Below are 15,058 nucleotides of genomic sequence, written 5' to 3'. Positions count from 1 at the left end.
CACATTTTCCATCAGAAGGTGTGGCCACACATGCAATGCTGGTGTCTCCTATAATGTGCAGCTGTCAGTAGGAAACGTGTGGAGGAAGAATAGGAAACAAAAGACTGAAAGGTGATAAAAGTTTATTGGATTGAAAAATAGATACAATTTCACAGACATTTCGTGTTCTGCAGTTTTTCTTGAAGCTGTAACGATTTGTGCAAAATCAACATTTTATGTAGGTTTGACACTAAATGTAGCTTATTGACACATTTTAAAGTGCAGGATGTGAGGAAGAAGAACTGTTCAAGATTCTAACTTTGAGAATCAATAAAAATAGAACAGATTTTTAACAGACGCTGTACTTTGAAAGCTAATCCACAACATGATGGTTCTGAAGCAAAGAAAGAGTTCATCAATCAGGTTCAAAGGTTGAACACAAAGCAGAAGCTTGATAGATTCACAGACATTCAGTAAAGGTGGAAATCAATGTTTTTACTGTGTTTGTGTTGTCTTTAAAAACCTCATTTTTTTGTTTATTATCTTACTTATTTAAGTAAGATTTTATAGTGGTGGTGGTGGGGGGGGGGGTCTCCATTTATAGATAAACCAAATCCTACTTGTGCTTTCTTTATTGTTTTTTAAATTGCTAAACTTTTTCGAGGGAGATTTTCTTTTTCGGACGTTCCCTGAATGTCTCGGACTAGTCACCTACTGGACTCCAGCGTGAAAGGTTCGGATCAGAACCGCTCTGGGTTCGGCTTTTGTGCTTCCGTGTCCTACTTCTCCCGAACAACCTGAGTCCAAACGACGGTGAGGAGCAGAATTCTGCTTTCTGAGCTTCACACATGCGACAATCATGAGAAGACGAGCAGCTCATGCGTGGCGGTTAAGATCAAAGAAATTGTTCAAAGCTTTTAGGGAAACGAAAGACGACGGCCGCCGTGTTTGCTCAATTAGTTCACTTTCTGGAGTGATTTAAGTCGATATTACGAGATTATAACTACTGCTTTCGTGAGATAACGGAATAGATGTGTTGCTCGTCTTGTCGAAAACACAGTTTAATGATGTGTTATTAGTAGAAAACAAAAACAAATTTAATTGTTGCTAACGTTCAAAGCTCTAATCTAAATAAATGGCGGATTTGAAAGTAGTTTCTGGCCCGCTAATTTCACCAAATTTCCATTCCGTTCCAGTAAATAACGTTAAACTTCTTATTTATTGCTGACTGTGGGTGTTTGTCGTCAATTTCTCTGCATTTGGACGGCCAGAAAGCGCGTAGAAAAGGTCCAGTTATTTGATCATTTGATCACTGTTTTTTTAGGACTACGGCAGTTGTCCTAAAGCGAGGTGATAAGGACACGTCTACAACTTGGGTGACTCCAACACGCTGGTTCACTCTAAGAAAAGCAGTAATAAAGTAATAGTATGGATTTATGTGGAGTTTGTTTGAACAATAGTGAGTACTTGTAATGTTTTAGAGGTTATTTATGTTGACTTACTGAGAAACTGCTATTGTTTGTCTGGGGTGTTTTGGTGTACTTTATTGACGGTCCCCGTCTGCCTCTGTAGCTTCACATCGAAGTAAACTCAGGCTGTGACTCGTTTTCTGCTTCACCACAGACACAAATAAAAAGTTTACACTAGTCAATAGAACTATATCCAACGTCATGTTTGTGGATAAAGTTAGTATGAAAAAAACAAAGCAGACCGGTGACCGGATGTGTCTGTGACACGAACACATTCTCAACTTCTAATTGCAGCTCATCTTATATGTTTGATGAGCAAATGAAGTTATTTGCCTTTATAGTTCTTGAAATACTGGAACAAAATTCCACAGAATAAATATAATGAAGATCCACCGTTTCTTTATTTTAGTTGAATGCAACGCTTCCATGTAATGAATCTCCAGGTGGAGCGGTGAAACAGCGGCACCATGTGGCAGATCTACAGCAGGTATTTTCTGCATTAAACATGACTGTATCTTTGTGTTTAGAAACAGGATTTTTGAAGTAGAATTTTACCTCACAGATGCTCACAATGTATTTAAAGAATTTCAGAGGCAGCATATTGGAGAAAAAGCAGGAAATGGTCAGAATTTAGTTCAACCAGGAGCCGACAGGCTCTCAACAGGGAAGCAAGCCACTCAGGATCGTCTCCGCACCAATGAAAGTGTATAATCCTGGTCTTTGATGGGTTCTTCTTATTGAATTTAGGTCCATGTGGGTTCTGTCCGTCCTGTTGCTGGAAGCAGAAGCACAGACTCTCGTCTGAGCTGATTTTTCTGCAGCGAGTCGTCGTCGCTCTGGCTTCCTGCTTGAAGACAGCAGCAGAATGACGTCAGTCTGACGCCATCAGACCAGTTTTCTTTTTCTCCACACAGATCCTTGTCCTAAAGAGCGTCTCCACCCCTGTGTGTATAACCATCAGCACACGGGGGTTGGTTGGAGCTGCTGGTGGGTTGTTAAAGGTTCACAGATCCTCCATCTGGGGTTGGAGAGGAGGGGTAATGGCTCTGCTTTTTGTTTCAGTGTTTCCAGCAATCCAGTCACGCTGGTTTGACATCACACAGCCCCCGTCTCTCTCCCAGCATGCCTCTGAAGAACAATGAGGTAAACAAACAAACAAACAAACAAAAACATAAATGAAGCATTTCAGACCCAAATGTAGTGAAAGATTGAATGGAAAAGTTGTAAGGAAAGAGCGGTTGAAAAAGAAGTGACAGAGAGGAGCTCCTTGCACTAGGTCTCTAGTGCATCTACTAAAATTGGAACGATACAGAGAAGATTAGCATGGCCCCTGCGCAAGGATGACACGCAAATTCGTGAAGCGTTCCTCATTTTCTCTTTTAAAAAACAATTTCACCCATCTGTGTGTCCTTGTTTTAATAAACATAGCCCTTAATGTGACACATCAAGCTAATATCAGACAAATTTTAATAGAGTTCATAGTAAAAGTTTCAGGAAAACTCACAGCAGACAAAATTGTAGATGTAAATTAAAGCCGCAAGCGGCATTGTATAGCCAGTAGGCGCTACCCGCTTCTACGCACCACCTCCGCTATCGCTGCCCACCTCCATGCAGCTCAGCCGCCCTCACCGCCCAAAAAATGCATATACTAACCATGCTAACTATGGGAGTTATGCTGATGTGGCTAAAAGTGCTAGCATTGCGATCAGCATCATCAACTCACTCACTAAAACACATTGCTCCATTAGTAAGAGCTACATATCATAAGTCGATAGACTATCCACATTTTCTTTTTTTAAATGGCGGCTTTCTGTTGATTTTATCTCCATAGCAACCATCTTATGTTTTGGTTGCCAGGGAATAACGAACAGAACAATGTCAGTTTCAGACGGATCAGAAAAAGTAAACTTTTGGATGTCCTTAGCAACAGATGTTTTTTGCTAACCGCGCCCACATTCCTTATATGGCCATATCCAGTGTTCTTCATTATGTTCAGTTCCAGCCATGGATGCATGCATTCAAATTTCACAGCATTCCATTGAAAAACATAAGAGGTATAACAGTGCGCCACATTTGCTGGCTCGCCACGCGGACACCAGGTCCAAATCTTCAACTTGTAATTGTGACATTTTTTCCACAGTAGCTTGACAATGATGCCCAAGAAGTTACGAGACGATCGCTAAAAAATTGTCAAATTCGGTACTGGAGCAAATTTTGGTCCTAAAGTGCTTTTTTTGAAAATTCAAGATGGCGGTTTCTTCCCGAGGTCAAAGGGCAACATCATTAACAGCGGCGTTTCCGCTGACTATGAAATTGCGCTATTTGGATTTGCAACAGTAATTTCACCTAATGGAAAAAGAACAATTTTGGAAAAACTCGTCTCTGTAAAATAATCACAAAGTTGTCTGAAATGATTTCAGTGGTGAAAAAGTGTCATTGTGTGAATTAAAGGGACACGTGATGTAACTCTGAGGGTGACAGGTGTTGGACTGAGCTGCCTTGTCTGACCTAAGACACAATCAGAGCCTCAAAGTGATGTGAAGCCTTTGTGTGAACAGTTTGTGTTGTTCTGTGTGAACAGTTTGTGTTGTTTTGTGCTTCTTTTTCAGATTTATTCAGCAACCTGAAGCTGCCTGAAGGGACGAGAGAAGATGGAGCTACAATTCCTCAGGAAGACTCTTTTTTTAGTGTTAATCAGATGTTTTCATCTCTGCTGGTGTTTTGCTAAAAAAAAACATCATTTCTAGTTTGGAAATGCAGCTCATCTGTCTAGATTTATTGCAAAGTTTTATGTTTATTCATTCCATAAGTTAGAATGACTTCTGTAGAGTTCTTCTTCACATCCTGTTCTGTTTCAATAAACCATGTTGTGACAAACCTTCATGGAAACTCATTTTTAGCCAAATCCCTACCTGTTCAAATGAAAGAACAGAACACAACCTTACCAACATTTGATTTATTTTTCAATCCATAAAATGTAAAATAGGTTTTTCAATAGTCTTAAATGGTCCTTGGATCTTTTCATTTCTTCCCTCCATTCCTCCACACTCTTCCCGTCTGCAGCTGCGCAGTTAGGCGTCCCAGAAATCCGTTTCTGCAGGTGGTCTGCACAACCTGTCGGCGGACTTCTGTCCCTGCTGGAAGGTCTTGCTCTGGTGCTGCAGCTGCTGCCTCCAACACTTTCCTCCTCCTGAAGGCGGTGGTCCTGGGCACACGCTCAGGAGGAGGAGGAGGTGATGGTGGTGGAGCCTCAGGGGCGGCTAGGATTCATCATTGGAACGTGTTGCTGCAGAGGCGTCTTCTCCTCTGGCATCTTGTCGTCGTAGGGCTGTCCCACCTGAACCAATGACAGCCCTTTAGCTGCAGGGAAACAGCAGCGGCAGCAGCAGGAAGGACTCCAGCTTCCTGCTCCTGCACAGCCCTCTCCCATTTTTTTGCCGACTGGAGAACCTGGAGACACAGAGAGGTGCTGGGATTTTAGGAACAGATACAAGATACAGACTGCAGAAGTTGGAGCTCTCACCACTGTGACAGGGTCCTCTGGTTCAGCAGAAACAGCTGAAGTCCAGTCTGAGCCATCAGCCTGGGGTTCCACAGAACTGTGGGAGACTCTCCTTCCCAGGAAAGGAAGAGTTCTTCCTCCTTGTGGGTCTAAAAAGTCCTTCCAGAGGAAAGCATCATTGCAGGTCCACCATTCTTCCTTTATAAACCTTTAAAAGTCGTGAAATGAGCCCTAGAATCTTATTTGCAGCCTTATAATCGTTTTATAATCCGTGCATCGGCATATGTTGACATAACTTACCCAGAATGTGAACCACATACAATTAAGGGTCCAGAAAGAGAGAAAACAAAACAGAAAGCCACAGTTTTACAATCTATTAGAGCATCTTTTACCAAAAACACGCCACAGAAAAGGGAAGAAACTTTTCCACAACACATCAATATCATTTCAGCACTTCAACCCGTCGATTTCTCGTTAAATCAAAGGAAAAACAGCACTTACGTCCAACCAGGAAGACGGCAGGCATGACAGTAAAAGCCGGGGGGCGGGATCGAGAAATTGGAACAAATCCGGCTCTCTGATTGGACGCCCAAAGTTTGATACTTGAAATTGGAACAAATGCTGCCATCTGATTGGTTGAGAAATTGGAACAATCGGAACAGAGAAAAGTGGGCGCGGCGGATGTTGCTCATTCTTCTCTGTGGGGGGAAGAGGGGAGAAGACGGGCCTCTTGCTGCCGTGCACGAGCTCGTGAGTTCGAGCCCCGCCTTGGGCAATCACAACAAAAGACATTACAATTGTGTCAATTTACAGAAACATGTGTAAAATTATCACAAAGTTGTCTGAAATGATTTCAGTGGTGAAAAAGTGTGAATTAAAGGGACACGTGATGTAACTCTGAGGGTGACAGGTGTTGGATTGAGCTGCCTTGTCTGGCCTAAGACACAATCAGAGCCTCAAAGTGATGTGAAGCCTTTGTGTGAACAGTTTGTGTTGTTCTGTGTGAACAATTTGTGTTGTTTGTGCTTCTTTTTCAGATTTATTCAGCAACCTGAAGCTGCCTGAAGGGATGAGAGAAGATGGAGCTACAATTCCTCAGGAAGACTCTTTTTTTAGTGTTAATCAGATGTTTTCATCTCTGCTGGTGTTTTGCTAAAGAAACATCATTTATAGTTTGGAAATGCAGCTCATCTGTCTAGATTTATTGCAAAGTTTTATGTTTATTCATTCCATAAATTACAAGTTAGAGTTCTTCTTCACATCCTGTTCTGTTTCAATAAACTATGTTGTGACAAACCTTCATGGAAACTCATTTTTAGCCAAAGTACTACCTGTTTAATAAAACTAAATAACACAAGCTTTGCAACAAAAAATATTTATGTGTGAAATAAAAAAATATAGATATATTTTTGAAGGTCTTCATTGTTCCTGTTCCCATTTCATCTGTTCCCTCCGCTCCTCCACACTTTTCCCGCCCACACTTGCGCAGTACGACAGCCCAGACATGCGTGTGTGGCCAGTGTCTAGCCTTTTGGGCTGGCCACACTTTCTGCAGGTGTACTGCACAACCTGTCGGCGGACTTTTGTGGCTGGTGGAAGGCCTTCCTCTGGTGCTTCTGCCGCTTTCCTCCTTCTGTCCCCTTCCATCCCGTGCTCCCCCTCCAGCTGGGACCGCTTAGCCTGAGTCAGACGGCGGGCTCCTCCGGGGTCCACCTGGAAGATGCAGTGAGACAGCTGCCTCATGAAGGTGGGATGGAGCTGGTGGCTCTCAGTGGTGACACCTGAGGCAAAGCGGCGCATCAGGTACCAAATGTCAAGTCGAACCACCAGGCAGCTGCCCCCACTCCTACAAGACAAACGTTGAGAGACCTTTAGGACTGAACTGTGTCAGCAGTAGTGCAAACATAGTGAATCTGAGTTGGTACCCAAAACAAGGCAGATGTCTTGGACACGCCGTCTCTGCCGCAGCAGCAGTCGTGATCCACGTAGATGAGCTGGGGGGAGGACCTTGGAGAGTCCATACAGGACTATAGGACTGTCTTCTGTTCAGGTGGGACAACACTGCGACTAGAAGATACTGAAGTCAGAGAAGCTGCTCCTGCTATCATCCTCATCATCAGAAGAGGAAGAAAGCCGAAGCAGCAGCTTCTGTATTTTAGAGAGGGCCTCCATCATGGACACATTTTCCATCAGAAGGTGTGGCCACACATGCAATGCTGGTGTCTCCTATAATGTGCAGCTGTCAGTAGGAAACGTGTGGAGGAAGAATAGGAAACAAAAGACTGAAAGGTGATAAAAGTTTATTGGATTGAAAAATAGATACAATTTCACAGACATTTCGTGTTCTGCAGTTTTTCTTGAAGCTGTAACGATTTGTGCAAAATCAACATTTTATGTAGGTTTGACACTAAATGTAGCTTATTGACACATTTTAAAGTGCAGGATGTGAGGAAGAAGAACTGTTCAAGATTCTAACTTTGAGAATCAATAAAAATAGAACAGATTTTTAACAGACGCTGTACTTTGAAAGCTAATCCACAACATGATGGTTCTGAAGCAAAGAAAGAGTTCATCAATCAGGTTCAAAGGTTGAACACAAAGCAGAAGCTTGATAGATTCACAGACATTCAGTAAAGGTGGAAATCAATGTTTTTACTGTGTTTGTGTTGTCTTTAAAAACCTCATTTTTTTGTTTATTATCTTACTTATTTAAGTAAGATTTTATAGTGGTGGTGGTGGGGGGGGGGGTCTCCATTTATAGATAAACCAAATCCTACTTGTGCTTTCTTTATTGTTTTTTAAATTGCTAAACTTTTTCGAGGGAGATTTTCTTTTTCGGACGTTCCCTGAATGTCTCGGACTAGTCACCTACTGGACTCCAGCGTGAAAGGTTCGGATCAGAACCGCTCTGGGTTCGGCTTTTGTGCTTCCGTGTCCTACTTCTCCCGAACAACCTGAGTCCAAACGACGGTGAGGAGCAGAATTCTGCTTTCTGAGCTTCACACATGCGACAATCATGAGAAGACGAGCAGCTCATGCGTGGCGGTTAAGATCAAAGAAATTGTTCAAAGCTTTTAGGGAAACGAAAGACGACGGCCGCCGTGTTTGCTCAATTAGTTCACTTTCTGGTGGGGAGCCGGTTTAGCTCGTGCTGGTTTGCGGCGCCTCCCGTCCGTGAAACCAGGGTTCGACTCCGGGCTGCTCCCTGTTCCCTTCTCTACCTCTGTGCCGGTTCCAAGCCCGGTTTGAGAAGGTTGCGTCAGGAAGGGCATCCGGCGTAAAACATTGCCAAATTTACCATGCGACTTGTTCGCTGTGGCGACCCCTGATGGGAGAAGCCGAAAGTGGAAGCAAGTTCACTTTCTGGAGTGATTTAAGTCGATATTACGAGATTATAACTACTGCTTTCGTGAGATAACGGAATAGATGTGTTGCTCGTCTTGTCGAAAACACAGTTTAATGATGTGTTATTAGTAGAAAACAAAAACAAATTTAATTGTTGCTAACGTTCAAAGCTCTAATCTAAATAAATGGCGGATTTGAAAGTAGTTTCTGGCCCGCTAATTTCACCAAATTTCCATTCCGTTCCAGTAAATAACGTTAAACTTCTTATTTATTGCTGACTGTGGGTGTTTGTCGTCAATTTCTCTGCATTTGGACGGCCAGAAAGCGCGTAGAAAAGGTCCAGTTATTTGATCATTTGATCACTGTTTTTTTAGGACTACGGCAGTTGTCCTAAAGCGAGGTGATAAGGACACGTCTACAACTTGGGTGACTCCAACACGCTGGTTCACTCTAAGAAAAGCAGTAATAAAGTAATAGTATGGATTTATGTGGAGTTTGTTTGAACAATAGTGAGTACTTGTAATGTTTTAGAGGTTATTTATGTTGACTTACTGAGAAACTGCTATTGTTTGTCTGGGGTGTTTTGGTGTACTTTATTGACGGTCCCCGTCTGCCTCTGTAGCTTCACATCGAAGTAAACTCAGGCTGTGACTCGTTTTCTGCTTCACCACAGACACAAATAAAAAGTTTACACTAGTCAATAGAACTATATCCAACGTCATGTTTGTGGATAAAGTTAGTATGAAAAAAACAAAGCAGACCGGTGACCGGATGTGTCTGTGACACGAACACATTCTCAACTTCTAATTGCAGCTCATCTTATATGTTTGATGAGCAAATGAAGTTATTTGCCTTTATAGTTCTTGAAATACTGGAACAAAATTCCACAGAATAAATATAATGAAGATCCACCGTTTCTTTATTTTAGTTGAATGCAACGCTTCCATGTAATGAATCTCCAGGTGGAGCGGTGAAACAGCGGCACCATGTGGCAGATCTACAGCAGGTATTTTCTGCATTAAACATGACTGTATCTTTGTGTTTAGAAACAGGATTTTTGAAGTAGAATTTTACCTCACAGATGCTCACAATGTATTTAAAGAATTTCAGAGGCAGCATATTGGAGAAAAAGCAGGAAATGGTCAGAATTTAGTTCAACCAGGAGCCGACAGGCTCTCAACAGGGAAGCAAGCCACTCAGGATCGTCTCCGCACCAATGAAAGTGTATAATCCTGGTCTTTGATGGGTTCTTCTTATTGAATTTAGGTCCATGTGGGTTCTGTCCGTCCTGTTGCTGGAAGCAGAAGCACAGACTCTCGTCTGAGCTGATTTTTCTGCAGCGAGTCGTCGTCGCTCTGGCTTCCTGCTTGAAGACAGCAGCAGAATGACGTCAGTCTGACGCCATCAGACCAGTTTTCTTTTTCTCCACACAGATCCTTGTCCTAAAGAGCGTCTCCACCCCTGTGTGTATAACCATCAGCACACGGGGGTTGGTTGGAGCTGCTGGTGGGTTGTTAAAGGTTCACAGATCCTCCATCTGGGGTTGGAGAGGAGGGGTAATGGCTCTGCTTTTTGTTTCAGTGTTTCCAGCAATCCAGTCACGCTGGTTTGACATCACACAGCCCCCGTCTCTCTCCCAGCATGCCTCTGAAGAACAATGAGGTAAACAAACAAACAAACAAACAAAAACATAAATGAAGCATTTCAGACCCAAATGTAGTGAAAGATTGAATGGAAAAGTTGTATCTGAAAAGATGTGGTTTCATGACATCCAAAAGATTTTGTCTTTCCAGAGTTTCTATTGATTGTGGCCTCCTATAAAGTCCACAGCGTTGTGTCAGGACACACCTGTGGGATGTAAAGAGCAAAGGAAAGAGCGGTTGAAAAAGAAGTGACAGAGAGGAGCTCCTTGCACTAGTTCTCTAGTGCATCTACTAAAATTGGAACGATACAGAGAAGATTAGCATGGCCCCTGCGCAAGGATGACACGCAAATTCGTGAAGCGTTCCTCATTTTCTCTTTTAAAAAACAATTTCACCCATCTGTGTGTCCTTGTTTTAATAAACATAGCCCTTAATGTGACACATCAAGCTAATATCAGACAAATTTTAATAGAGTTCATAGTAAAAGTTTCAGGAAAACTCACAGCAGACAAAATTATAGATGTAAATTAAAGCCGCAAGCGGCATTGTATAGCCAGTAGGCGCTACCCGCTTCTACGCACCACCTCCGCTATCGCTGCCCACCTCCATGCAGCTCAGCCGCCCTCACCGCCCAAAAAATGCATATACTAACCATGCTAACTATGGGAGTTATGCTGATGTGGCTAAAAGTGCTAGCATTGCGATCAGCATCATCAACTCACTCACTAAAACACATTGCTCCATTAGTAAGAGCTACATATCATAAGTCGATAGACTATCCACATTTTCTTTTTTTAAATGGCGGCTTTCTTTTGATTTTATCTCCATAGCAACCATTTTATGTTTTGGTTGCCAGGGAATAACGAACAGAACAATGTCAGTTTCAGACGGATCAGAAAAAGTAAACTTTTGGATGTCCTTAGCAACAGATGTTTTTTGCTAACCGCGCCCACATTCCTTATATGGCCATATCCAGTGTTCTTCATTATGTTCAGTTCCAGCCATGGATGCATGCATTCAAATTTCACAGCATTCCATTGAAAAACATAAGAGGTATAACAGTGCGCCACATTTGCTGGCTCGCCACGCGGACACCAGGTCAAAATCTTCAACTTGTAATTGTGACATTTTTTCCACAGTAGCTTGACAATGATGCCCAAGAAGTTACGAGACGATCGCTAAAAAATTGTCAAATTCGGTACTGGAGCAAATTTTGGTCCTAAAGTGCTTTTTTTGAAAATTCAAGATGGCGGTTTCTTCCCGAGGTCAAAGGGCAACATCATTAACAGCGGCGTTTCCGCTGACTATGAAATTTCGCTATTTGGATTTGCAACAGTAATTTCACCTAATGGAAAAAGAACAATTTTGGAAAAACTCGTCTCTGTAAAATAATCACAAAGTTGTCTGAAATGATTTCAGTGGTGAAAAAGTGTCATTGTGTGAATTAAAGGGACACGTGATGTAACTCTGAGGGTGACAGGTGTTGGACTGAGCTGCCTTGTCTGACCTAAGACACAATCAGAGCCTCAAAGTGATGTGAAGCCTTTGTGTGAACAGTTTGTGTTGTTCTGTGTGAACAGTTTGTGTTGTTTTGTGCTTCTTTTTCAGATTTATTCAGCAACCTGAAGCTGCCTGAAGGGACGAGAGAAGATGGAGCTACAATTCCTCAGGAAGACTCTTTTTTTAGTGTTAATCAGATGTTTTCATCTCTGCTGGTGTTTTGCTAAAAAAAAACATCATTTCTAGTTTGGAAATGCAGCTCATCTGTCTAGATTTATTGCAAAGTTTTATGTTTATTCATTCCATAAGTTAGAATGACTTCTGTAGAGTTCTTCTTCACATCCTGTTCTGTTTCAATAAACCATGTTGTGACAAACCTTCATGGAAACTCATTTTTAGCCAAATCCCTACCTGTTCAAATGAAAGAACAGAACACAACCTTACCAACATTTGATTTATTTTTCAATCCATAACATGTAAAATAGGTTTTTCAATAGTCTTAAATGGTCCTTGGATCTTTTCATTTCTTCCCTCCTTTCCTCCACACTCTTCCCGTCTGCAGCTGCGCAGTTAGGCGTCCCAGAAATCCGTTTCTGCAGGTGGTCTGCACAACCTGTCGGCGGACTTCTGTCCCTGCTGGAAGGTCTTGCTCTGGTGCTGCAGCTGCTGCCTCCAACACTTTCCTCCTCCTGAAGGCGGTGGTCCTGGGCACACGCTCAGGAGGAGGAGGAGGTGATGGTGGTGGAGCCTCAGGGGCGGCTAGGATTCATCATTGGAACGTGTTGCTGCAGAGGCGTCTTCTCCTCTGGCATCTTGTCGTCGTAGGGCTGTCCCACCTGAACCAATGACAGCCCTTTAGCTGCAGGGAAACAGCAGCGGCAGCAGCAGGAAGGACTCCAGCTTCCTGCTCCTGCACAGCCCTCTCCCATTTTTTTGCCGACTGGAGAACCTGGAGACACAGAGAGGTGCTGGGATTTTAGGAACAGATACAAGATACAGACTGCAGAAGTTGGAGCTCTCACCACTGTGACAGGGTCCTCTGGTTCAGCAGAAACAGCTGAAGTCCAGTCTGAGCCATCAGCCTGGGGTTCCACAGAACTGTGGGAGACTCTCCTTCCCAGGAAAGGAAGAGTTCTTCCTCCTTGTGGGTCTAAAAAGTCCTTCCAGAGGAAAGCATCATTGCAGGTCCACCATTCTTCCTTTATAAACCTTTAAAAGTCGTGAAATGAGCCCTAGAATCTTATTTGCAGCCTTATAATCGTTTTATAATCCGTGCATCGGCATATGTTGACATAACTTACCCAGAATGTGAACCACATACAATTAAGGGTCCAGAAAGAGAGAAAACAAAACAGAAAGGCACAGTTTTACAATCTATTAGAGCATCTTTTACCAAAAACACGCCACAGAAAAGGGAAGAAACTTTTCCACAACACATCAATATCATTTCAGCACTTCAACCCGTCGATTTCTCGTTAAATCAAAGGAAAAACAGCACTTACGTCCAACCAGGAAGACGGCAGCCGTGACAGTAAAAGCCGGGGGGCGGGATCGAGAAATTGGAACAAATCCGGCTCTCTGATTGGACGCCCAAAGTTTGATACTTGAAATTGGAACAAATGCTGCCATCTGATTGGTTGAGAAATTGGAACAATCGGAACAGAGAAAAGTGGGCGCGGCGGATGTTGCTCATTCTTCTCTGTGGGGGGAAGAGGGGAGAAGACGGGCCTCTTGCTGCCGTGCACGAGCTCGTGAGTTCGAGCCCCGCCTTGGGCAATCACAACAAAAGACATTACAATTGTGTCAATTTACAGAAACATGTTTAAAATTATCACAAAGTTGTCTGAAATGATTTCAGTGGTGAAAAAGTGTGAATTAAAGGGACACGTGATGTAACTCTGAGGGTGACAGGTGTTGGATTGAGCTGCCTTGTCTGGCCTAAGACACAATCAGAGCCTCAAAGTGATGTGAAGCCTTTGTGTGAACAGTTTGTGTTGTTCTGTGTGAACAATTTGTGTTGTTTGTGCTTCTTTTTCAGATTTATTCAGCAACCTGAAGCTGCCTGAAGGGATGAGAGAAGATGGAGCTACAATTCCTCAGGAAGACTCTTTTTTTAGTGTTAATCAGATGTTTTCATCTCTGCTGGTGTTTTGCTAAAGAAACATCATTTATAGTTTGGAAATGCAGCTCATCTGTCTAGATTTATTGCAAAGTTTTATGTTTATTCATTCCATAAATTACAAGTTAGAGTTCTTCTTCACATCCTGTTCTGTTTCAATAAACTATGTTGTGACAAACCTTCATGGAAACTCATTTTTAGCCAAAGTACTACCTGTTTAATAAAACTAAATAACACAAGCTTTGCAACAAAAAATATTTATGTGTGAAATAAAAAAATATAGATATATTTTTGAAGGTCTTCATTGTTCCTGTTCCCATTTCATCTGTTCCCTCCGCTCCTCCACACTTTTCCCGCCCACACTTGCGCAGTACGACAGCCCAGACATGTGTGTGTGGCCAGTGTCTAGCCTTTTGGGCTGGCCACACTTTCTGCAGGTGTACTGCACAACCTGTCGGCGGACTTTTGTGGCTAGTGGAAGGCCTTCCTCTGGTGCTTCTGCTTCTGCCGCTTTCCTCCTTCTGTCCCCTTCCATCCCGTGCTCCCCCTCCAGCTGGGACCGCTTAGCCTGAGTCAGACGGCGGGCTCCTCCGGGGTCCACCTGGAAGATGCAGTGAGACAGCTGCCTCATGAAGGTGGGATGGAGCTGGTGGCTCTCAGTGGTGACACCTGAGGCAAAGCGGCGCATCAGGTACCAAATGTCAAGTCGAACCACCAGGCAGCTGCCCCCACTCCTACAGGCCAAACGTTGAGAGACCTTTAGGACTGAACTGTGTCAGCAGTAGTGCAAACATAGTGAATCTGAGTTGGTACCCAAAACAAGGCAGATGTCTTGGACACGCCGTCTCTGCTGCAGCAGCAGTCGTGATCCACGTAGATGAGCTGGGGGGAGGACCTTGGAGAGTCCATACAGGACTATAGGACTGTCTTCTGTTCAGGTGGGACAACACTGCGACTAGAAGATACTGAAGTCAGAGAAGCTGCTCCTGCTATCATCCTCATCATCAGAAGAGGAAGAAAGCCGAAGCAGCAGCTTCTGTATTTTAGAGAGGGCCTCCATCATGGACACATTTTCCATCAGAAGGTGTGGCCACACATGCAATGCTGGTGTCTCCTATAATGTGCAGCTGTCAGTAGGAAACGTGTGGAGGAAGAATAGGAAACAAAAGACTGAAAGGTGATAAAAGTTTATTGGATTGAAAAATAGATACAATTTCACAGACATTTCGTGTTCTGCAGTTTTTCTTGAAGCTGTAACGATTTGTGCAAAATCAACATTTTATGTAGGTTTGACACTAAATGTAGCTTATTGACACATTTTAAAGTGCAGGATGTGAGGAAGAAGAACTGTTCAAGATTCTAACTTTGAGAATCAATAAAAATAGAACAGATTTTTAACAGACGCTGTACTTTGAAAGCTAATCCACAACATGATGGTTCTGAAGCAAAGAAAGAGTTCATCAATCAGGTTCAAAGGTTGAACACAAAGCAGAAGCTTGAT

At 43.0% G+C, this 15,058-nt stretch overlaps 3 long non-coding RNA genes and 2 other non-coding genes across 9 annotated transcripts; 4 read left to right on the top strand and 1 right to left on the bottom strand.

The window, feature by feature from the left end:
* Window positions 1-413: 413 nt before the first annotated feature.
* On the top strand, window positions 414-6,247 carry LOC144995141 (uncharacterized). 3 transcript variants are annotated; one of them, XR_013658784.1, is made up of 5 exons: window positions 414-792; window positions 1,858-1,935; window positions 2,196-2,435; window positions 2,511-2,591; window positions 4,058-6,247. It is a non-coding gene; the product is annotated as an uncharacterized LOC144995141 (long non-coding RNA). The 3 variants fall into 3 exon arrangements; XR_013658785.1 differs by having other exon boundaries at window positions 581-792; window positions 2,363-2,435; window positions 5,988-6,247; XR_013658783.1 differs by having other exon boundaries at window positions 581-792; window positions 2,363-2,435; window positions 4,058-4,325.
* On the top strand, window positions 2,718-2,823 carry LOC144995714 (U6 spliceosomal RNA). Its single transcript, XR_013659224.1, has one exon. It is a non-coding gene; the product is annotated as a U6 spliceosomal RNA (small nuclear RNA).
* Window positions 6,248-7,541: 1,294 nt separating the features above from the next.
* LOC144995140 (uncharacterized) lies at window positions 7,542-13,736 on the top strand. 3 transcript variants are annotated; one of them, XR_013658781.1, is made up of 5 exons: window positions 7,542-7,920; window positions 9,224-9,301; window positions 9,562-9,801; window positions 9,877-9,957; window positions 11,547-11,814. It is a non-coding gene; the product is annotated as an uncharacterized LOC144995140 (long non-coding RNA). The 3 variants fall into 3 exon arrangements; XR_013658782.1 differs by lacking the exon at window positions 11,547-11,814 and adding an exon at window positions 13,477-13,736 and having other exon boundaries at window positions 7,709-7,920; window positions 9,729-9,801; XR_013658780.1 differs by having other exon boundaries at window positions 7,709-7,920; window positions 9,729-9,801.
* Window positions 10,207-10,312, top strand: LOC144995697 (U6 spliceosomal RNA). The gene has a single exon (XR_013659209.1). It is a non-coding gene; the product is annotated as a U6 spliceosomal RNA (small nuclear RNA).
* Window positions 12,211-12,647, bottom strand: LOC144995147 (uncharacterized). Its single transcript, XR_013658795.1, has 2 exons — window positions 12,461-12,647; window positions 12,211-12,387 (listed from the first exon to the last, which is right to left on the bottom strand). It is a non-coding gene; the product is annotated as an uncharacterized LOC144995147 (long non-coding RNA).
* Window positions 13,737-15,058: the final 1,322 nt, after the last annotated feature.

The sequence above is a fragment of the Oryzias latipes genome, chromosome 11 (genome assembly GCF_053564925.1).
Source record: "Oryzias latipes strain Hd-rR chromosome 11, Olatipes_Hd-rR_3.1".
Taxonomy (NCBI): domain Eukaryota; kingdom Metazoa; phylum Chordata; class Actinopteri; order Beloniformes; family Adrianichthyidae; genus Oryzias; species Oryzias latipes.
The sequence above is the reverse complement of the archived record's forward strand: the minus strand, read 5'-3'. Positions and strand labels throughout refer to the sequence as shown.